Source organism: Primulina eburnea, chromosome 9, assembly GCF_022965805.1.
Source record: "Primulina eburnea isolate SZY01 chromosome 9, ASM2296580v1, whole genome shotgun sequence".
Taxonomy (NCBI): domain Eukaryota; kingdom Viridiplantae; phylum Streptophyta; class Magnoliopsida; order Lamiales; family Gesneriaceae; genus Primulina; species Primulina eburnea.
In genome coordinates, this window is record NC_133109.1 from 33,297,088 (window position 1) to 33,322,596 (window position 25,509).

The 25,509-nt window shown below is 32.8% G+C and overlaps 2 pseudogenes; both read left to right on the forward strand.

Moving 5' to 3' along the window:
• The first annotated feature begins 1,670 nt into the window (after positions 1–1,670).
• LOC140840612 (allene oxide synthase 3-like) lies at positions 1,671–3,410 on the forward strand (annotated as a pseudogene).
• Positions 3,411–16,664: 13,254 nt separating this feature from the next.
• Positions 16,665–18,361, forward strand: LOC140841865 (protein JINGUBANG-like; annotated as a pseudogene).
• Positions 18,362–25,509: the final 7,148 nt, after the last annotated feature.

A 25,509-nucleotide genomic window follows, 5' to 3' on the forward strand; every position in this document is an offset into this window, starting at 1 on the left:
GGCCAGGAATTGTGCAAGGTAGAGTTGTTGTCCTTCACATCATTCAATCATCAACCTATATATTTGATGTTCATTCAATTAATGTAAATTTATTACATGTGTTTTGATATTATAGAATGTATTACAATGTATGAAAAACTGATGTGACTCCTCGGATCAATTGTTGAGATCGTTTTACGGGCCAGTTATGTGATACAGATATATTATTTAACTTGACATATGAAATAATATTATGTCAAAAATATTGCTGATCAAAATTTTCGTTCACGTATACAAATATTGTGTATATATTGTTATCACAAAAAACGTAGCACAATTCATTAGAAGTCGTGTCGTTTCATAGATTAAACTTAATTTTAGGATTTCTTGAGCTTTCTGGTCAGCTCGATCTATGTGTCATTTCATAGATTAAACTTGATTTTAGTAAGATTTCTTGATATTCGTGGTCAATCGATCGATGTGCCAAGATAAGAATATACGAATTAATTATAATTTTGGTATTTATTACAACAAAGTCAAATCTTTATAATTTTTTTAACAAAATCAAACTTAGGTATCTCAAAGCATATCCACGTTGATCTTATATAGTTGAGTGAGTCTCATATGAGACCATCTCACAGATCTTAATCTGTGAGACGAGTCAACCTTATCTATACTCACAATAAAAAGCAATACTTTTAGCCTAAAAAATAATATTTTTTCATGAATGATCCAAATAAAAAATCCATTTCACAAATATGATCTATGATATCGTCTCACACAAATTTTTGTCTAAATAGTTTGGACACGCAAATGAACTTGGATGGGTATTAAAAAACCTACCCACAGTACTGCATAGATTAGAGAGGTACAAATAGGAAGACCAAAAAGATTCCTCATTTCTTTTTATTTTTAATTTTTTTTAAAAAATATTATTTGTAATAAAGTTATTAAAATACAAGTTGCTATTTTTTTTAGCATTCTTTAAACGGATATTTCTACAAAAAAAATTTATTTCAACTTTTTAATATATTAATAAAGGTCGAATAATTTTAAAATTGAAAACTTTAATAATATTATTATTTGTTTTAAGAAATAATCATTTAAATAATGTAAATAAAATTAAAAATAATTTGTTTAATGTAAAATAAGAATAAAAATAGATAAGTAAAGAGTACAACTCATGAATAATAAATGTTATATTAAAATAAACGTGATGTGTCATGTGGTGATGATTTTATGAGTATTGCTGCGATTTTTTCCGGAAAATATCAATTCTTAAATGCAAACGTTGTTTTGGTGCGCATGCAGTTTCTTACTTTCGTTTCTTAGGATGCTTTAGAAAGATTTTTTTATTAGAAAAACTATATTTTTAATTTAAAAAGAGATGATGATGATGATGATGAAAATAATTTTATATTATTTAATATTGTGGAAAATTATACAAATACATTTGATTTATATATTAGATTTGTAATTATAAAATGATAAAAACTTATGTGATACGGTTTTACGGATCGTATTTTGTGAGACAGATCTTCATTTAGGTCATCCATAAAAAAGTATTATTTTTTATACTAAAAATATTACTTTTTATTATAATATTTGTGTAGTTGACCGTCTCACAGATTAAAATCCATGAGACGCTGACACTCACTCTTACAAAATTGTATGTAATCCTCGATATAAACGTAGAATTGGCTGGACGAAAAGCTCAATTTCATTTTATCAAGTTCCGAACATTGTATTTCCCAAAGGCTGCAATTATCCTCGATCAAAGACCTCCGACAATGTCTTCATCTATCACCGCCGCCGACCGCCATGAAACTACTCTGTCTGACAGTCTTCTCCAAAATATCCCCGGCAACTACGGCAACCCATTTTTCGGGCCGATAGTCGACCGCTACAAGTATTACTACATCCAAGGGGAGGTCGAGTTCTTCAAATCTCGAATGGAAAAATACCAGTCCACAGTCTTCAGATGCAACATGCCGCCTGGTCCATTCATGGCTCGAAACCCACGAGTCATCTGCCTTCTCGACGCCTTAAGTTTTCAGACCCTCTTCGACAACTCCAAGGTCGAGAAGAAAAATGTACTCGACGGCACGTTCATGCCCTCCACCGCATTCACCGGAGGCTATAGGGCATGCGCCTTCTTGGACCCTTCCGAGCCCAATCACGCGGCCCTCAAAGGCCTTATCCTCTCGGTACTAGCCAAAAAGCACGACACTTTCATCCCCATCTATCGGCAAGCCCTTTCCACCATGTTTTCGGGTTTGGAAGAAGAATTCTCCACCAAGGGCAGCGCGTACTTGAATGACTTGAGCGACCGCATGTCGTTTGAGTTCGTCTTCCGTTTCTTCTGCGACAAGCATCCTTCGGAAACTCCAATCGGGTCCGACGGCCCGAAACTTGTTGACTTGTGGCTGCTCGGTCAGCTTCATCCATTGATGACCTTAGGATTAAAATACTTCCCAAACTTCCTTGAAGACCTACTCCTGCACACATTCCCACTACCTTTCTGCCTCGTGAAATCTAAGTACAAGAAACTTTACGATACTTTTTACAGTTCCGCATGTTCAATTCTGGATGAAGCAGAAAAAGTAGGGCTCAAGAGAGACGAAGCCTGCCACAACTTGGTGTTCTTAGCTGGATTCAACGCATACGGCGGAATGAAAACTCTGTTCCCCGCTCTGATCAAATGGGTGGGTGCCGCCGGAGAGAATCTGCACCGCCGGCTGCGAGACTGAAATCAGAGATGTCGTCAAAGCAGAAGGCGGCGTCACCGTTGCAGCACTGAATAAAATGACACTCACAAAATCAACCGTATACGAAGCTCTGAGAATCGAACCACCTGTCCCTTACCAGTACGGTAAAGCTAAGCAAGATCTCACTGTACAGAACCATGAGTCGTCGTTCTTGATCAAGAAAGGGGAGATGCTGTTCGGGTATCAGCCGATTGTTACCAAAGATCCCATTATCTTCAAGAACCCAGAAGAATTCGTGGCGGATAGATTCGTGGGTGCTGGTGAAGAATTGATCCAGTACGTGTACTGGTCGAATGGGAGAGAAACGGAGGAGCCGACGACGGAGAATAAGCAATGTCCGGGAAAGAACATTGTTGTGATGTTGTCTCGATTAATGCTGGTCGAATTTTTTCTCCGATACGACACCATTCAAGTTGAGTCTGGAAAATTATTGGCGGGTTCTTGGGTGACAATCAAGTCATTCACAAAGGCTACATGAAAGTTTATTATTATCCATTTGTTATCGTGAAAAATAAATTGGTTTGTGAGATTCATTTGTTCAATCTCACGAAAAAATTGTTGCAGATATTTAATTTCTCTTGCATTGTTTGATTTCCATATACGTATTATAGCGTTGAATATATTTGTGCCCATGACTTGGATACCAGAATTTCAGATTAGTTTATAACAACTCGCAAGTATTTATTTATAATAAGCGATCGTGTAATTTATATAGTAGGATCTAACTTATATTATAGCATCGAACGTCATCGCTTTATCAAAATTTATAATTGATGTTAATAGTATAATTCAAAATTTTTAAACAAATATATCATGTCAACCACTTCGTTTTTATTGTTATATTCAATATGATTATTGAGAACCAAACATGTGACACAATCTTTTTAAACAATATATTATGTCAACCACATCATTTTTGTTGTTATATGTTATATCTTGTACAATTATTGAGAACCGAACATGTAACACAATCTGTGATAATAATTGCAAAATGGAGCGATATTCACTTTACCAAAAAGTATAGATGATGTTAACGGTACAACTCAAATCTTTTAAATCATATAACAGCTTTAGCATCGTGTTTCAGTTGTTCTACCTAGTACAGACAATTATCACACCAACATATATGTTTTTCATTTTTTATTATAGTATTAATCAATTTTAGTTTACAAACTTATTTCTTTACAAACTTTTATAAATACACTAACCATATAGTTCACAGTTGTCTACATTCATCTCTCGTTGCTATACTATTTAATTGGGATGAATTATTGTTTATCCGATTAGAATATTTATTTTACTGAGATTGAGCTTATAGCCCAATGGTCTAACTCGCTACATTAACTGGCTTTCTTCCTTGATTTGATCTCCTCTTCGCGTGTGTTGTAATTAAAAAATAATAATATTTATTTAACTGCTGAATTGACAAGGGGTTTAAAAAAATGTGGAATGCGTATCTGTCATTGAACGACAAAACTTGAATAATTGAAGGGATCAAGATAAATCGAGTTCTCCCACTGGTAAATTCTTCTATTAATTAATTTTTCGTCATCGAATTTATAATGTCCAAAAATCATAAAATTTCATCATTAAAGTATATATTTTTATATTAATAATTTTCAAACGCGTGCATAAAATAAACAAGACAAATGGGCCCTTTATAATTAATTACACATGTCTCACGGATTTTTATTGGTTGAATTAGTTTCGAACAAAGAGAAATGGCATTAAATAAGTGACGCAACCATCTCTTACATCAAAATGTTAAAGAGTATGACCAATTGCAATATTCAATATTAACACGATATAACTTTCATTTTACGAAATGATTTCTTTGTCATATTAATTAAATACATAAGATGTTTTTTTAATTAAAAAAAATCATGTTTTGTTACAAAAGAAAATTTTCTTTCTTTTATTTGTAATCAAATTTTCATGTACTTTGCGGTTCGATATTTTTTTTAGTTCAGATGGAATAAAATTATTAATTTTAGCTTATTCAATATTCTCGTTTATTACAAGTTTTGATACGTGGTCTATCGATCATATCTATTTCCATGCTAACCAATAAGATGATGCTGATTTACTGAGATATACAATTGTTTTATCATATCCATTAGATGAACGTTACTTTATTGACACGGGAGTCGGCAGACGCATATTAAAAATGTCATTTTTTGTATGTAAGTTTTTCTTTTGTTGTACTTATTTTGAAAATTGGGTAGGTCTCAATTTTTCGAACAGGTAATTGAACAAATTGATCGAAAAAATGGCTCGGAAGTCTTTATTGGAGCGGAACGGGTCATAGTAGATTAATTTAATAAGTGATGTTACACATGTATATCTTCACCAAATAAAATATACATTTAGCTGCATGTGTAAACCTGGAAGAAATCTGTACTCTATAATTCCAAGATTTTTTTTAAAAAAAAAAATTAGTACAGAAATAATCTGTACTTTTTATTTTATATTTATAAAATTTATTAAATTTTTTTTATAATAATATATAATTTTTTAGGTTGAGATCAAGTCTTCCCAAACTCCATTAATTCTTCGTTCCTTAGTCTAGATTGGCATGTTTTGTGATGGACCACCTAATCTAAACTTAAAGACGCTGAAAGGAACAGATCAATGTGTCCAAACGGGAAATTTGGATTTTCCGTCTCCATTTTTTCTATTTACTTGTAAGTTAATTATTTTGATTAAAAATAAAAAACAATAAATTTATTAATTACGTTTAAAAAATCCTTTCCGATAAATTATAACACTAAAATAATAAATAATATATAAGATTTAGTATTAGTTGAAGAAAAGTGTTAAGAACTGAAGAGGAAGAAGAACGTAGCTCATTGAGCTAAAGGAAATCTTATTTCAGTTGTGATCACGTGTAAACTTGTACATGGCTTTTATACAATATGCGGAAGAAGCTAATAAACGCGTTTCTAAATACTACGTAATAAAATCGCATTTGAGTACAATTACCAAAAAGAGATGCCAAATTGATTTAAAAAAAGCATATAAAAATTTTGGTAAAACACGAAGGATAAAAAGTTAAGAGTGAGTCTAATGTGAGACCGTCTCACAAATCTTAATATGTGAGACGGGTCAATCCTACCGATATTCACAATAAAAAAGAATACTCTTAGCATAAAAAGTAATACTTTTTCATAGATGACCCAAATAATAGATCCGTCTCACAAATATGACCCATGAAACCGTCTAACACAAGTTTTTGCCAAAAGTTAAAGAATAGATAATAAAGCAGAACTAATTAACCTTGATTCTATTTTTGGATTATTTTCCACAAACATGCGTTTATAAACAAAATTATTTTAAAAATTACATTCAGTGTGGGGGTTATGTTTAACATCTCTATCAGCAAAGCAAGGCCGAGCCTATTAAGAGGCAAATGAGTTCAATAACTCGTGTTCATCTCTTTTTTGAGGCCTAAAATTTTTTTAACAAAATTATTATTATAATACTAGTTATTAGATAGTCAAAAATCAAGTATTTATTAAATGGAACTTGATTAGCATGTTATCGATTTATTCTCCAATCTTCCACAATATTCATCTGCAGACAATCCTTAATCGACTTCAGTCGTTGCGTCGTCTCTAGGTTTGATTGAAAGAAGCGTGAGAAACTGTAAGTCTATTTTCTTGTATTTGTTTTGTTCGGCTTCTAATTTTTTATTGTAGTTTTTTACTTTCTTCGGGGCTTTATGTGTATAATCTACGCTTTTTAACTGAAATTTTGGTGGATGTAATGCTTATCCGGCTTTCAAATGCTCATATTGCTTATAAAATCTTGTTGACTGTCCCGGTCACAGTAGCAAGTGTAGAGCGAAGTCTCTCAAAGATAAAGCTCATCAAAACTTTTCTCCGATCAACCATATCACGAGAAAGATTGGATGGATTGGCTATGTTATCAATTGATAAAGAAATTACTGAACAACTTGATTATACAGACTTCATTAGTATTTTTAGCTCTAAAACTGTTAGACGGGTTGTTTTTTAGTGATCGTTTTGGACATGTTTGATATTTTTGTTCCTTTAGTTTTTTATATTGTCTTTGACGTATTGATTTAATTTGAAAAATTGCTATGGAACGAAAAAAAATATGAACACACATTATGATTCGAAGCCTCTTTTTTAAAGTTAAACCCAGATTCAAATATTGTTAGGATCGGCCAATATGCTAATTTGGGTTCGGCCAGTCACATCGACTCAACTCGTCTTAAAAAAAGGTGGATTGGCTTATAATTTTGGCAACCAGTTTGAATACGGGTAAATTCTGTTAGCCCATTTGATTTATGTATTAGGACGGATAGGGTAAGGTTGACCCATCATTTTTTTTTTGTAATGGAAAACGGATAAGGAGAAAAATAAGTGGTATTTAAAAAATTGGCGTTTTTTGTAAATAATTATCCACCAAATGACAAAAAGAAAGTGACATTTTTGTAATTGAATAGGCATAAAAGGAGAAAAAAAAAAGTTGTGACATTTTTGTAATTAAATAGTCGTCAAAAGACAAACAAAAATAAAAATTGTTTTAAATTATCGATTTGTCTAACAGTTTTGGTTGTGATTAAAAATAAATTAGGAAAAAATCGTAAATTTTTCTAAATCTTCGCCAAATTAATTGAGAATCAATTTTTAAATGGTGTTGAACTTTAATATAGTAAGATGTTTAGGGAGATTTACTTATGAACTTCATAAATAAATATCGGCCCATTGGACATTGGCCGTAGTCTCATCTCGCCACGGCCCGTCGATCTGGGTCGGAAAAACCTCAACCCTACTGTAATCGGGTTGCAGGTTAAGGGGCCAACTTCCCAAAAACAAAAATAATAAATAATCAAGAAATGGATTAGACTATCCATTGTCCTCCAACAGGGACATTGGATTGAGTGCCACACCATTTTTAGTGCTTTTTTTTTTTTTTTGTGGTTTAGCAATATATAAATCGAGCATAAGAAGGAAACAACAATATCTAAACTACAAGAGAAAAAGTTGCTCTCAATTTGGGTGATTCGATGATGTGAATTAGTCCTTCATATCTAAACTTAAGTTGGATCCAAATTGTATATATCTCTGTTTACTCAGAGTTGGACGAGACGACTCGATAAATTTAAGGTGCAAAACTTGGGGAAACAAATTTGTTTTGTTGTACGAGTACGACCCACCAGACCTTGTCCGCCCATAAGCAAATGAGGACAAAATCATATACAGTACTGAAATCAAATGTAGCTGGATGGGGAACAATGTTCTTAATTAGAACATCACAGTTAGCGGTTTGTTTGTTTGTTCGCTGGCTTGCGTGCATGCATGGCAGTAGGGTTTCCTTGATACTGTGCGTACACTTGTATGCTTCTATGCTTCTATATTTCTGCATTCCAATATATTCCGGTCCATACGAAATATTATTTTTATGTCAAAATTATTATTTTTATAGTAAATATGAACCAAGTCAAATTGTCTCATGAATATAAATACATGAGACCGTATCATACGAGATTTACTAATGTTTTATATGATAGTAGGTTTAATTGTCGTAATAATATTAGTGCTATCGACTAATTCTATTTAAATATACTGTATTATAAATTCTATATATGCACTATATTACACACACACACACACATATATTTCATATAAATTTTAAATTGTTTATATAAAAATTAACATATCAACGACCCATATAAATTAAAAATATATTAATTTGAATTATTATTATTTTAAAAATCACACAATAAACATTTTCAATATAATTTTTAATAGTCTAGATCCAAATTGATTTAACTCAAAACCAAACATTTATGATAAAAGTATTACTTTATATTGTGAATATCGGTAGAGTTGACCGTCTCCCAGAGTCAGTAAAGATTTATGAGACCGTTTTACAAGAGACCTAATATTCAAAATAACATGTATGTACACCCGATAAGTACAAGGATATTACAAATTAAACGAGAACTTTTTTCGCAACAGAATCATATAAAAAAAGAGGAACAAAATATCTAGAAATGCACTATTTTTTTATTTTTTATTTATTTCTAAGACTAAAAGATAATGATTCACGTAGATTTCTATAAAAGCAAAGATATTTCCATTTCCTCATTTAGCGTAGAATCGTGGAAGATCTGATTTGATTGATACTATTTTTAAATCTTGTTTGGTTATGATTTATCTTTTGCTCCGTAATCACCCGCATCAACGTGTTTATTTCTACTAATTAATTAACGTCACTAATTAATTACACATCCCATCAACAAATAAATATAAGAAAATTCTATTCTCCACCATATAAAAACTTTTTTGGACCATTTCTTAATGGTCAGTACTTAGTGCTATTATATTGGAAAAAAGATATTTGTTTTAGTATTATAATCACTAAATAAATCAGTCAATCAATCGTGTATCCAAAAATTTATATTTCAAACACATGCATAATATTAATGTTGATATAATAGAAAAGTTCGGTGTGAATTTCGTCTTTTCTCGATATAAAATATTATATCACTACATACTTTAAATTATATATTTTTAATGACTGATTCATGCATATAATTTGTGTGACGCAATTGTATATTTAATCGGAATAAAAGTATAATATCAGATACGGAGATCTCCCCAAGAAATTAATCCCAATAAATAATGTTTAGCCACCATAGGGTATCGAATTAGTCATTAAACAAGCAAATTAAGAATTATCGACACGCGTAGATAGAGTTGATTTCTCTTTAATAATTGACATATAATTTAGCTTTGATTTGACAACTCCAGTCTAGCTGCAGGAGAGCACCTAGCTTTTTTCTTTTCCAGTAAAAAAATATATAATATAAAAAATTATATGATTATAGAGTATTTACTGAAACTCCCAATTTGTAGACTTGAATTTTTATTTTTCAAAAAAAATCTGAAATGATGATAGTGCAAGAAAAAAATAACAGTAGATTTTTTGTGAGACAATCTCACGAATTTTTATTTATGGTACGAGTGAACTTTATCGATATTCACAATAAAAAGTAATATTAAGTAAAAAGTAATATTTTTTCATTGATGATCCAAATAAGAGATCAATCTCATAAAATACAACTCGTGAGACCATCACACACGAGTTTTTGTCAAAAAAATAGATAACATAAAAAATGATTTATCAGCTGCCATTTCGTTAGTACATGGGTTTTGAGTAATTTTTAAAATGAGGGAATTCAATTATTGAAATTTGTATGAATAATAAATTATATCTTTTTAAAAATCATTAAAAAATTTGAATCCGTACGTCATTATTCAAGAAAGTGACGACCGTCTCCTAAGGAAACAAAAAGATATTATGCTTTTTAATTTGAACAATTTATTTTGTTACTTTTAAATAATAAGTTAAGTAATCCCAATAACGTCAAATAATTTAGTGAGAAAGAGTAAATTTCAGGGGATTTGCATGAATTTGAAATTATTTTCATTTAATTTTTATAAGCTGTGTTTTCATTAAAGAAATGGAAATGCTCAAGGGGTAGAATCTATCCTAAATTACAAAATCACGCTAGGACGTACGTGCACATATTATGCTATAATAAATAACGTGACCTTCTTCTTGACAAAAATAAAAATAAATAATAAAAAAAAACTTTACCTATTTATATCTCTTAATATTTACTAAGTTTGGATATAACAGAGCAACAAATATTTATTAATTGTAGTTTAGTCTCATTTAAATACAATCTAATCAAACTATAATATGTAATAATTATAAATTATATTACGATCGTTATTAATTTTTGCAATTATGATATTATAATATAAATTAAATAAAATAAAATAAAAAGACCATAAACATATATAATGAGTCACTATTCTAATATTGACTATATGCATTTCGTGTGGATTAAATCTTGGAAAAACGGTTCGAATTGACTATAAGGTGTGTTTGGTTGAGTGGATTAAATAAGGATAGATTAATAGTCAAATATTTATCGTTAAAATTTTAAGATGTTTTAATAATCATTTTGACCCGGTTTAAGATCTAATTTTATTAATCAAATAGTTATCCATAAAATTGAATCTTAAACCAGGTCAAAATTATTATTAAAACAACTTAAAATTTTAACGATAAATATTTGACTATTAATCTATCATTAGTTAATCCACTCGTATAGTGACGGAACCATAATCTATGAAAATTTTCATGTCGTTGGAATTCTACGTTAAATTTTTTCCTTAAAAAATTTAATTTGGAACTTTTGTTACCCTTCCAAGTCTATCCTGTATTAATTTAATATAAATATATAACCTTGAATTGGTCCAGTAAACTTTTTTAAATTAAGATATATTTTTTATAGAAATTTTTTTATTATAAAGGATTAGAAAGGGTATTCCAATCCTTCGTACAATTTACAAGCTCAGGCTAACATAAAAATCGATCAAAACCAAACTAAATAAAATTACACCCCAAAACAAAGGTTAAGTTCGAATCAACTAGTTCAAAATGAAATTTTGGATTTAAAACCGAATCATTGATGGAGAAGTTTCCTCCAAGCACTGTTTTTTTCTAGTATTCAAGACCACAATCTGACTTGTATCTATTCGAACAGTTTTCCAAGATTTGTTCCAAGGATTGGAATATGATACCATCTCTTAGATACTCCAGATCGTGCATTGCCAGATGCCACACCAAACGAAGTTCGATCTGTCCCAAAGAATCAAGCCAACGCGAATGATATACATAAAATGCGCTTTTTGTTATGTATGTTTTGTCTATTTATGATTTTTATCATTAATTTATGTTGTCAAATGTAATCTATCATTTTAATTTTTTCCGATGTGATGCAGATATCACACCAATACGGTGCTGATGCGATTTTGATAATCAACAAATCAGCACTCAAAATTAAAATCATCAAAAATCGAAAATATAAGAGTAAGATTAAAATTCGATAATATAGAAAATCAAATCGTAAAGAAACAAAAATACAGAAATAAAAATACCATTTTTACGCATTGTTATATATATATATATATATATATATATATATATATATATATATATATATATATATATATATATATATGGACGGAGCAACCCCAAAGGCTGGGGTGGGCTCCAGCCCAGTCTACTTTTTTTGGTCTATGGATTGAGTTTTCTTTTTTTTCATTTTTTTAAATTTTAGCCTTATATTTTTAATTTTTAGTCCATTTCCTGAGGGTTTTCGTCCACAGTCGTCCTCTAAAATGGAAACAAGAGGATGAGAGCTGCTAGTCTCCTGTTGGTTGGAAATTTTACGTGAATGAATTTTTAAATATTTGATTTATATTATTTAATGTTGTTTATCGATTCATTCAGCCCAGAATGAAAATATTTTTTGACTACGTCCCTATATATATATATATATATATATATATATATATATATATATATGCTAATCATTTATAATATTGAAAATCTAATGATGTAAAAAAAACATATTAACCACGTTGATTTCATTCATATGTTTTGGAAAATGATGTTAATTCAAGAAAGAAAACACACGATAGCCTTAGCATCATATGTATGTATATCTTGTGACATATCACCTCGTAAATTGTATCCCACTCGCGGAACAATATGTCTCCATGCATTCTTCCAAAGATAACATAAACTTATAAGGAAAGGGTCCATAACATCATCACCAGCTACGGTGTACGTATCCAACATAACTTCAATTAAAACCATCGATTTTTGGTACGTATTGTGTATTTATGTAATATTTATATTTAAATCGAAGTAATATCAAGATTATAAAAAACAATGACGAGTCATATTATAATTCGAAATTATTATATTGTAATTTGATTTGATTATAGTTAATAAAAGTCATATAATAATTGTGAAACTTAATAAGAGACGAAACTGTAATTTGAAATAATTAATTTTTAAAAAACAATAGCTATTTTATCAATCTGAGCAAAAACTTATGTGAGACGGTCTAACGGGTCGCATTTTATGAGACAGATCTCTTATTTGAGTCATCCATGAAAAAGTATTACTTTTTATACTAAAAGTATTATTTTTTATTGTGAATATCAATAGGATTGACTCGTCTCATATAAAGATTCGTGAGACCGTCTCATAAGAGATTTACTCTTATCTTTGTTAGGTCTAAACTTAATAAAGTAAGAGTTTATCATTTTTTGTATTCTAATTAATGTACAAGGGGAAAAAAAGACTTGTCGATATAACAAAATTGCGTATATATGTGCGTAGACAATAATAAAAGAGTGAGTCTCATGTGAGACCGTCTCACGGGTCATAATCCGTGAGACGGGTCAACCCTACCCATATTCACAATAAAAAGTAATACTTTTTGCATAAAAAGTAATACTTTTTCATGGGTGACCCAAATAAAAGATCCGTCTCACAAATACGACCCGTGAGACCGTCTCACACAAGTTTTTGTCATAATTAAAATCTAATTATTAAAGCAACGTTTTAATATTGTGTAATTTTGGCAAATTAGCATCTCTCAATTCTTCACGTCCAAGTGTCTCTTGATCTTGAACCCTAGCTTCCAAATGTCACTTCAACATAAATTCTCAATCCCAAAAATCAAAATTAATAATATCATAATAATTCAAATGCTATTGTCCATAGTCTTAATTATATGTGAATATAGTTTATTTAATGTCACAGTAGCATACACATCACAAACCTATAAATTTGAATTATTACAACATTGATGTAGCCAAGGACCCCGACTGTCACTGTAGCATATAAAAATATAATATATGATTTGTTGGAGAGCGATTAATGATCGTTAATTTTATATAATACAATTTTAAATATAGTAAATATTTTGTGACACGATATCATATATTTTTATTCGTGAGACGAATCATATTTACAATAAAAAAATAATATTTTCAGCATAATAATTAATATTTTTTATATGAGTGACTCAAATAAAATATTTGTGTCAGAAAATTGAGACGCGAGACCCTGTTATATGAGTTCCGTGTTTAAAATATGATTTTATTCAAATCCTAAGGTTGCCCTTATCAATTAATTAATGATGTCACACTATTATCTTAGAAAATAATCAGTTGCTAACGGTCTTGACGCCATATATATAATTATATTCTTTTAATATAAAGTTTATATCCATAGATAAAATAAACATATTATTTCAGTTTTTTATTTATGTTTCAAGCCACCCGGCTCCTTTTGGCTCGAGTGGCTCATATATTAATGAGAAAATTTAAATTTTGCTACGTAATTTTGATTATTTATGTTTTTAAATTTTTATTAACATATTTTTTTTTCCACTTACAATTGTAGTAATTTTTTTTTATATGAAGTGTCTCCTACGTAACATTAATATATGCAATATCACATCAAAATAATTGGTAGAAAAAAATATATAAAATAACAAAAAAATGAAAAATATTTAAAAAAATTTAAAATTTTGAAATTACCAAAATAAGAAAAAAATAAATTTATAAAACCCAATTGCGATTTTCAATATTAAGATAATATATGTTGACAATTTTGATGTTGGGTTTGAGTACGTGCTCTCCCGTATCTAGGTGCAGTAGATATTAATATGAAGTCGTGTCGCCATATGATTGGTTGGAATTTACAGCAAGGGTAGACGTGGAGTTCAAGTAATGACTCCTTTTTTGTGGGTCCGCCACTTTGTACATTCGATCAGTTAACGTGGCGGTTATGTTATTTTATATATTCGGCCCTTCCACTTTTGCTTTTGGTTCCCCAGGCAAGTGAAATAATAGCTTTTTATGTATTATTAATAGATTAAAGTGAAATTTGACAAATTATATATAAATTAAATTGATATTTGATTTATTGAAATAAAAAAAATTAAAAAAAATGTACGTTGAAATTTAAAAAAAAAATAAAGAAAACAAAAGTTTAATATTAGTATTATATAAGGATAAAGTTAAAAGAAATAGTTGATGTCTTTCTAAGTGGTTAGTGTGTATATATATATATATATATATATATATATATATATATATATATATGTACGGTAAGTGTGAAGCATATCAAAACTTTATATATAATATATATTGTGCACGGTAACTATGCATCATATCAAAACTATATATATATATATATATATATATATTGTGCACGGTAACTATGCATCATATCATATATATATATATATATACATACACACACACACAAAACTTACAAAACAAACAAATATAACATAGGAATGAAAGTTGATAATTTAAAGAATCGAAACAATGACATCAACTTCTTGATCAAATTTGTAATTTTTCCTTTTCTCACATGTCCTTTTTTTTAAAATATTTTTTCGAATGAACATATGGTATATATTGACTAGTAACAATACCTCCTTTAAAAGTAAAAGAAATCAAGCATCATACTTTCCAATTCAAATTCTAACAATATAGCACTGATTTAAATACCAAAAATGAATTCATAAATATCCTTATATTTTGGTTTGCATTCAAATTAGGAAAAATAAAATTTAAAAATTCGAGGAATGGAACTTATAATTCTTGGCCTAACTGATAGAGTGTTTGACGAAAGCCATAGTGGCATGTGAAACTTTCATATTATAGAATGCTATTTATTTTGTTGATATATTAATCAGTCCGATGTATTTAATTCGAGCCACTAATTTCCAGATAAAAAAATATAAAATTATTTTAAAACAGTAAATTTTTGCATTAATCAACAATTTATTTAGGCTTAGGCTAGCGCCGTGCCTGTGATCCGGTAATAAATAATTTCATTTTATTCCACTTGACCAGAACTCCATGTCTGCAGTGGTCAACACTTATTGTACGGAAGAGTGGATCGATAATTTGGCATTCATTATGTACTTAAAAAAAGACCAAATTCTATTTTTTTTTAAATAATGAAAATTTATATTTGAATTGTTAATGTATTTCTTATAAAATTAAGAAATTATAATTTAAAAAAGACTAAATTTTTATTATTTGTTCTTCGGTGGTTTACTTGCATGGTAATCGAGTTTTTGTATATAGCTGCGTGTTAGACATTCTTACAAAATTGAGTTTGCATATATAATTTTATTATCAACATCGTATCCTCGATCAAAGTCTTCCACTCTATAATAAAATTTCTCTGGTAGCCACCCCTCTTATGTAGGCTTAAATAATTATAAAATTTAGGATCACGTAGGTTTTTGAATAAAAGATATAACGTGCAATAACAAATTATATTTTTTATGGGAATATTAATTGTAAGTGTATGTCTTTTAGTGAGACAGTTTTCACGAATCTTTATTTGTGAGACGGATCAACCTACCGATATTCAGAATACAAAGTAATATTTTTTTATGAATAAACTAAATAAGAGATCCGTCTCATAAAATATGACTCACGTGACCGTCTCACATAATTTTTTACCTAATTCCAAAGATGACGAATAAAATGTAGCTCATGGGGATGAAGTTTTTAAATGAACGAAAATTCGTGGCACAAAAAAATTCATCAATAGAATGATATTACTAGTTATCAAAATTTGATTTTAATCTAACAATATGATCGTTAGATATTTTTTATTGGAGTATCGAAAATAAATTAGTAGATCGAAAAAATTAACTATGATCTTAAAAAAAATCAGAGTAAGAAATTAAAGTCGAATGAATGAACTACTCCTCTTTGCTTGCTTGACCGATTCTCTTATTTAAATATATATACAGTTGGGAAGTGCAAGCATCTGGAGTCGTGTGTTACGTGCTATCATGCTGGACTTTAAATTGTGTAATAAAGTAACAAATTGACACCTAAAATATTCACATTCCAAATATCAAATTAAGAAATATTAATTAAATTATTTGATTATAGAATCGCATTACGTGTCCCCCTCTCAAACAGTAGGTTCGTTCACCGAACAGTTCCTTGACCCCTTCTCGTTTATATAAACCCTACCCTCCAACTTTTCTTTATTCCATCAAAATATCACCTGGAAATTCTCCATTTTCCCCAAGTCGGGAAAAAATATATTCCAAAGTGGTTATCCATCCATATACAAACAACTCATGCATTGATGGCGAACGAGAATGCAGTCAATGGAGCCTTGATTTCCCTAGACCAAAACAATCTCCCTCAGACAAAGTTCAGACCCATCGTGTGCTCTGATTCATCTGTTCTTGAAAAGGAGAGCTCCTCCAATAATCTTTATCATCACTTTTTACTGCGTGGAAATGATGCGCCAGTTTCAAAATCCCGCAATGCAATATTGTGTTGCACCAAACCAAAGAGCGGGGAGCCAGCTTCTCCTGCATGTTTCGTAATGTTTCCATGGAGTCAATCATTCTCTAGTTCCAAATCAAAATGGTCCGAAGAATTTTCTGTAGAAGAATATGATGACCAGAGTGCGAAAAGCCTCCCAAAATATGGGCTAATCGGGAACCTTGTATACGAAGGTCACATATATTCTCTCGCCGCTTCTGGGGATTTTCTTTACACGGGTTCGGATAAGAAGAGCTTGAGGGTTTGGAGGAATTTGAAAGATTTTTCTGGGTTGAAGTCCGGAAGTGGATTGGTGAAAGCCATTGTTGTGTTTGGTGATAAGATTTTTACAGGTCATCAGGACGGAAAAATCAGGATTTGGAGATTTTTGGGGGATAAAAGAACAGCATATGAAAGGATCGGAAACTTGCCAACGACCCGAGATTTGCTTGCAAAATCCATCAACCCAAGAAACTATGTTGAGGTTAAAAGAAATCGTACTGGCCCGTGGATCAAGCATCACGATGTTGTTTCTTGCTTGAGCTTTGAAGCAGATCAGGGCTTGCTGTATTCGGGTTCGTGGGATAAAACGTTGAAAGTCTGGAGAATTTCAGACTCCAAATGTTTGGAATCAATCCAGGCGCACAACGATGCGGTGAATTCTGTGGTTGCAGCTTTTTCTGTGATGGTTTTCACCGGTTCCGCCGACGGGACAGTGAAGTCGTGGAGAAGGGAGATTACCGCCGGGAATCGCACGAAGCATGTTATGGTGGAGGTGTTGCTGAATCAACACCACGCTGTGACCTCTCTGGCTGCGAACCAGGAAGCAGCGGCGGTATACGCCGGCTCCTCAGACGGGCTGGTTAACTTCTGGGAGCGTGGTGACAAGAATTCCATGGTGTACGGCGGGGTGCTGAGGGGCCACAAGCAGGCGGTTCTGTGTCTCGCTGTTGGAGGGAACCTGGTACTCAGCGGCTCCGCCGACAAGAACATATGCGTGTGGCGGAGAGAGGGCGGTGGGGTTCATTCTTTCATGGCGGTGCTAGTCCGGACATAGTGGGCCGGTGAAATGTATAGCGGCGGAGGAAGACGGCGACCAACGATGGATCGTGTATAGCGGCAGCTTAGATAAGTCTGTTAAGGTTTGGAGAGTCTCGGAGCGTGCTTTAAAATTAAGGGAGTTGGATTAAGGATAGAGCTTAATTAAGTTAGGAAAACAGATTAATGTATAATATTTGATTAAAAAAATATAGACTTGATAATACAATAAAAATAAAATCTAGATGTGGCCGTGTTGGCTCAACATATATAAGTTCCGATCATAATAAGTTTTGATGACGCATCTGATATTTTCAAATGAGATCATGGGAAATATATTCGATTATTTATAATGGTATTTCCCTAAAATGAAAATAATTTCTTTTAAATTAAAACGGAACTAAATTTTATATATCATTTCACTCGGAGCTCATGCTTTGTTTCGTACCATTGAGGTGTTCAAATACCGGAGAAGATATAAACCGGTGAATTATCGTATAAGTGGCCAAGAGGCATGGGGTTCCATTTCTCCACCTTTTTCAATATTTTATGGAAAGAAGGACAAAGAAAAGCAGAGTCATGCAGCCACGTACAAGATTATATTAGATTAAAAAGTTATAATTACAAAAATTTATTCATTATATATATTATCAACCCTAAATTATTGGCTCAAGCATTAAATGTAATATATATAAATATAAATTTTCTTGTTTTCACGCACGCAAAGGTGGAAACTTCTTGGCTTGCATGGCTTTAGCCAAGCTGTAGCGCCACTTGAGAAAACAGCTTGGCTCTTGCTGCGCCGGTGGTTGGCTACGTACAAACACGTAGACATGGTGAAGAAATAAGATTATTAGTCAGTAAATGACATATATTAATTTCTTAATGCATCTGATAATAATATTTATTGTCGGAAAGAGAAATTATGAATGTATTTATTTGAAAACAAAGATGGGACACTAATATTTTATAAAATCTTACATTCGGCAGTCGATCCAGACATGAACAAGTATATCAAGAATATTTTTTCAAGCGTAGGAAAAATATCATTTTAATTTTTCATGCAAAAGTGCAATAAAATTGTATGGCAGTAAATTGTTTATTCATCTAACAAATTTCTCTCTTTTCCCCTCAATTATATATATATATATATATATATATATATATATATATATATATATATATATATATATATATATATATATATATATATATTAATTTAATTTCATATTTGGTGGATCTTATTATGTGGGATATTTAAGAAATAGACCAATTCAACATTTTTTTAAAAAATTTAACCTTCTCATATGTTGAACAAATACACTAATTTCGATTAATTTTTAAAAAAATGTTGATTTGAGTTAAAAAAATAAAATGACCCGATCTATGTCCAAGCTAGATTGTTAGAATTTTGGGCCAATTCGTGTTTCCAGCCCATCAAAACTTATTAGTACAAAACCAGACGAGAAAGGGAGAGGCTCTCTCTTAGATACTGCGCCGCCAGGAAAATCCCCAGCCCCACCACCACAGCCTCCCCTTCGGCAGCCGCAGATACGCCGCCGGAAGCCATCGCAACTTCCGGAGAAGAGCAGAAGCAGAAAACAATCTGCCTCGAACCAGTCCTCCGAGATATCTTCAAAAATTCCTTTCCTTTATGATTTTCATTCAAGCACCGCCCCGCGATATGCTTTAAGGACATTCGGATACCGATTTCAACGATCCTCAGTCATCTAAGCGGTATAATATACTGACTTTATTTATTTTTCAAACTTTCTTCCGATTTTGACGTCTTTGGGTTTTTTTTTATTTCAATTTTTTTTTCAGCGTTTAAGCTCGAATCTATCAGATAGAAACGCTGATAATTTGTTTTACATGATACATATATGTTTATATGGCATCTCTGTTGCTTGCATAGCAATTATGATATTCAAGCATTGGATTTTCAGCTTTATCTCGTTAGAGGAAATACGCAAGTATGGAGACAATGTCACGCCCAGAAACTCAGAGTTGACACCGACATTGTTTAACAATCACACAATCGAAAATAACAAGCCTTGTAGCACAGTGTAAACTGAAACCAGTTTATATATCATGAGTTAAACGAAATAGCAATTGTCTTTTCAATACCGAAATCCAAAAACGATAGAGTTTAATGCGGAAACATAACAAATGAATTAAAAGTTCAACTTAATCTAAGATCTCGGAGTCTCGAATTTCACCAGTCCCAAAATTGGTCCGACTCTTCTTCTTGAACCTATTCTTCGAATTATCTACCATGATCAACTGTATCAAGTTGACGCTAAAAGGCTGGTTATCGATACTGATTTTATAATCTCTGTAAATTTCATGAGTTTCAATGGCCCTGTCGATAGGTGTGGCTATTCGAAAGACTTCAGTTAGTTTCACGGGCTTACATCCTAATTCTTAGCAAATCTATTTGACATAAAGGAATGTGTAGCACCATAGTCAAATAACGCATAAGCAGACACTTGCTGAATAAATATGGTACCTGACACGACATTGTTCGCGTCGTCTCCCTTCTCTTGCGCCATGGCAAACACCCTGGCAGTCGGTTTGTTCTCCCGTGATCTATTGGCATTCACCTCTCAGTTTGACCCGTCTCCTTTGCTCGGTCCAGTTGCTCCTTTGGTGGCGTCTGGATATTCTGTCGTACGGTGTCCTGGTTTCCCGCATCCAGAGTAGACACCGCTCGCTCTACAACACTCTCCCAGGTGTCGTAAACGGCAAGTTGGGCAAGGCTTAATAGCTTGGTAGCTTATGGCAGGCGAAGGCCCTTTATATAGCCCATCGGTCTGGTTAGGCTTCTTGAAAGTCTAACCGCTATGTGAGGACGGACTACTCTTAGATTTTTGTTCTTAATTTCCTTCTCCCTGCGCTGGATATCAGTTTCAGCTCGGATAGCTGCGGCCATCAGGTCTGAAAAATTCGTTGGCTGATGGACTGCCAAAGCCGACTGGATTCTGCTGTTCAATCCCTGCTTTAAGCGGTGAAATTTCAAAGCTTCATCCGCCATGATTGTCGGAGCATAAGATCCAAGGACATTGAACTGAGTGGTGTATTCCACAACTGACATATCCGGAGTTTGAATGAAATTTTCAAACACACTCAGTTTTTGCGGTCTGACTGACCTTGGTTGGATAATACTGTTTCAGAAAAGCTTCTCGAAAATGCTGCCACGTGATTGGTCTTGCAGCTGTCATGGCTGGCGAGATTGCTTCCCACCCCTTGCCTGCTTTATCATCCAGGAAAGACACTATAACGTCCACTTTCAGTGCCTCGGGAGTTTCCAATAGTCGCAGCTGAGTCTCCACACTTTTCAGCTAGCTCTGGCTAACTTCAGGGTCAGCAGCTCCACTGAAGGTTGGACACCTGTTCTTGCGAAGAGATTCATAGTGGAACTTGATTCCGTACTGTGGTGGAGGTGGTGGTGGCTGATTGGTGTTCGGGTTCACTAACCCTTGCAGTGTCGTTGCCACGATCGTGGCTATAGCCATCAGGTCTGCTTGGTTAAGACTGAACCCAGGTGGTGGTCCATTGTCTTCTTCGTTGGCACGGTTGTTAGCATAGCTAAGGTTGCGGTTTTGCCTCGGAGGTCTACCGGCCATTTTCTACAATTTAAACGTTTCTAAGAATTTGTTGTTCATAACGACATGATTGAATGAATAAGTTATGCTGGAACGACTGAAATTAATAAGTAATCATAACTTTATTGATTTCAGAATATATAGAAACAACTGAATGAAAACAATCGTACTGAATGAAATAATATAGCAACAATGAGAAAATAAACTCCTAGTAATAAAGGAAAAGTCAGTAAGATAGTCTAGTACTCTATCTCTCCATCTCCAATGGCTGCTATAGGCTCATCTATCTCTATAGGCTCTTTCTCTTCCGGCTCATCCTCTGGCTCGTCTTCATGAAGTAGCACTATCATCTGTGTGAGCTGGGCTTTCTCTCCCGTGAGTTGTGTCACTTGTGCCTTCAGTTCATGTATCTCTGCATCCGCCTCGTCCAACAGATCACTCGCATGCTGCTGGTGTTGCTACTTCATGAAGACGAGCTAGAGGAGGAGCTGGAAGAGGAAGCGCCTATAGAGATAGATGAACCTATAGCAGCCGTTGGAGATGGAGAGATAGAGTACTAGAGTATCTTGGTGACTTTTCCTTTATTACTAGGAGTTTATTTTCTCATTGTTGCTATATTATTTCATTCAGTACGATTGTTTTTATTCAGTTGTTTCTCATATTCTGAAATCAATAAAGTTATGATTACTTATTAATTTCAGTCGTTCCAGCATAACTTATTCATTCAATCGTGTCGTTAGAACAACAAATTCTTAGAAACGTTTAAATTGTAGAAAATGGCCCTTAGACCTTCGAGGCAAAAAGACGTTTCGGAGGTCTAAATGAAGGAATTTCGCGATTTGGACCCCTACCTCTCGACAAAGTCGTGAAAATCGCTCGTTGGACCATTTCAGAGGGGATATCATCGGCTTTTCTCAAAAATTCCAACGAAGTTTTTTTTTTGTAAAAATTTTTCTCATCTTTCCCCAACGGGATTATGAACTCGGGGGCTCTGATACCACTTAAATGTCACGCTCCGAAACTCAGGGTTGACACCGGCGTTGTTTAACAATCACACACAATCGAAAACAAGAGGCTTTGTAGCACAGTATAAACCGAAACCAGTTTATATGTCATGATTTAAACGAAATAGCAATTGTCTTTTCAGTACCGAAATCCAAAAACGACAGAGTTTAATGCGGAAACATAACAACTGAATTCAAAGTTCAACTTAATCTAAGATCTCGGACTTTCGAATTTCACAGCCCCAAAACTGGTCCGACTCTTCTTCCTCAACCCGTTCTTCTCATTTATCTGGGAGGTGAGAGTAAGGAGGGTGAGTATTTTTGGAAATACTCAGAAAGTGGGGGCCGTTCGAGCACAACATAAAAATAATTACACCATTTTCGAAAATAACACATAAACACATCATGTTTTTCATAACGTAACATCATATTCATATCATAACGGCACTGCGATTTTTCTACCTTCTGTGGTTTACTGATATCAGATCCTAATTTTTAATCCTCTAAGGAGGCGAGGCCATAAAACAGTTCTATCCCACCGTGAAGGGCCATATGTTTGGATTCCCACTTATTTTCAGTGAATCCTCACAGTGCCAACACGTAAACGTACCAAAATTTCAGAAAAAAGATGTAGAGACAGAATGACGGTGCTCGACCGAATTTTTCGAAAACAAGAAAACACATGCCGAAATTAAGGATTTAAAACAAGCTCACTTATAGTATATTTGAGTGCTAAAAAACGTAGAGTTCACGGCTTTGGATTGAATTGCTTCTTGCTCCTTGATCGGGCTGCACTTCGGCTCGATTTCTAGGCTAATTTTGGGACGATTTTTTAGCAGAGTTTCGACTAGGGAATGTTGTTGGAAATTTCGAAATTTGCTGCAAGGAAATTCGAAAATTTGGTGTGAGAAATGGCTAGGCTTGATGGTGTATTTATAGGTGAGGGGAAGGGAGCTTAATTGGGCATCTAAATCATGCATGATAGGCATCAAAATCCCACGACTTTCTTTCCAATTTGCCACCAAATATCACGTTTTTGGCTTAGAAATCCCATCGCACAATGGAGTTATTTAGCTACCAAAGTGTGGGATTTATTACTTAATTTTTTGGAATATCCATGAATTAATTTATCTTATCCTTGCACATTGAATGACATACCAATCTTGAAATATTTTCCCCAATTTCGAAAATTTGCATGTTTATGAATAATTTAATATCTTAATATTGTATATCCAAGAGTATCCCCACATTTCCCATCCAAAAATATATGTATTCCAAAAAGAAAAATTTAATTAATAAGCATCCTAAAATTTGGGCTGCAAGAGTAGGTTTTCACAGACCGGCCTGGATTTAATATGATTATAGGGTGTTTGGCTAGGTGCCTGGATTATTATTACTTGATAATGTGGAGGGTGTTTGGGCTAGGTGCCTGGATTATTATTACGTGATAATGTGAAGGGTGTTCGTGCATCTCCACGATGCACTGGCTTTGGTCTTTGCATTGTCTGTGTGGAAATCTTTCAAAGTCCTTGATATGTCTCTTGTTTATGACATCAGTATTGAGTTTCAACTATCATTTGAATTCGATATAAATCCGTATGCAATTCTTTACTATTTGTGAGGATCATGTTAGAATTGTTTGCATACATTTATGCTTGTGATGTTGAGTATGTGCTTATGGTCTGAGAATGAGACTATAACGACGTTAGCTGGTTGGATAGTGGTAATCATACTGAGCTCTCGTAAGGCTCTCCCCCAAATTTATATTTTCCAGCTGATGAGCCCGGATTAGAGCATAAGGAGATTTAGCGATGCTGAGTATGTTTAGTTTAGGGATAAGCGGAGGCGGATCTATACTTGGGGCTGAAGCCCAACCCAACCCAACCCCTATATATATATATATTTGATCCCGATATTATTATCGGGTCGCAAATTTATCTCATTGGCTTTAATATCTTATGTCTACAATGATTAAATGCATGAAAAATTTAAACGAGCTCGCTACATTGATTGGTAAGAGTTTTAAACGAGCTCGTTACATTGATTGGTAAGAGGAGCTAACTAAAAATACAAATCAAGTATATAATTTTGCCTTCTATTAGAAATAAAAATAATATTATTCAATTGTTCTACTATCATATATATATATATTAATAAATCGATTTTTTATCAATGAATTTTTTAACGTAAAATTCAGCTCTCTAGGATCAAAATCCTGACTACTCCCCTATAGGTAAAGAGCAAATGGAGTTTAACAAGGATAAGATATATGGAGGTTACTGATCGTAGGTGACTTAATGATGTCAAGCATGTTTAGTTTTTGGATTTTTATATGTTTGATTTTGAGTTTTTGTTGGAGTTTATGGATTTATGAAGGTTTACCTCCTAGTTTATTTTGTTGGTTTTATTTTTTGTTATGTTAAGACGGCTTAACTCTTTCCATTTATTTTTTCTTATTTTTGTTTGTTCATTTGCAAATTGGATAATTAATATATTCTATTTATTAATTATTATTATTATTGTTATTATAAAAGTGTTGTATTGAAATTTTAATTTTAAAACAACAATTGCATAGAAATGCTTTAGTATGCAAATTACTCTATAAGTTCTGCCTGCCACCTTTTTGCTTACAAATTCTTCGATTCCCCAGATTGACTGAAATTCCTTTGAGTAGGCAAGAAAGTAGAAAAGATCCTATATATAAACAAAACGATGTCGTACGACGATGTAGAGATTGAGGACATGGAGTGGAAGGAAGAGTTGCAGGCCTACACATACCCTTGCCCATGCGGGGACCTCTTCCAGATAACCAAAGAGGATCTCAAGATCGGCGAAGAAATTGCACGGTGCCCTAGCTGCTCGTTGTACATCAGTGTTATATATAACA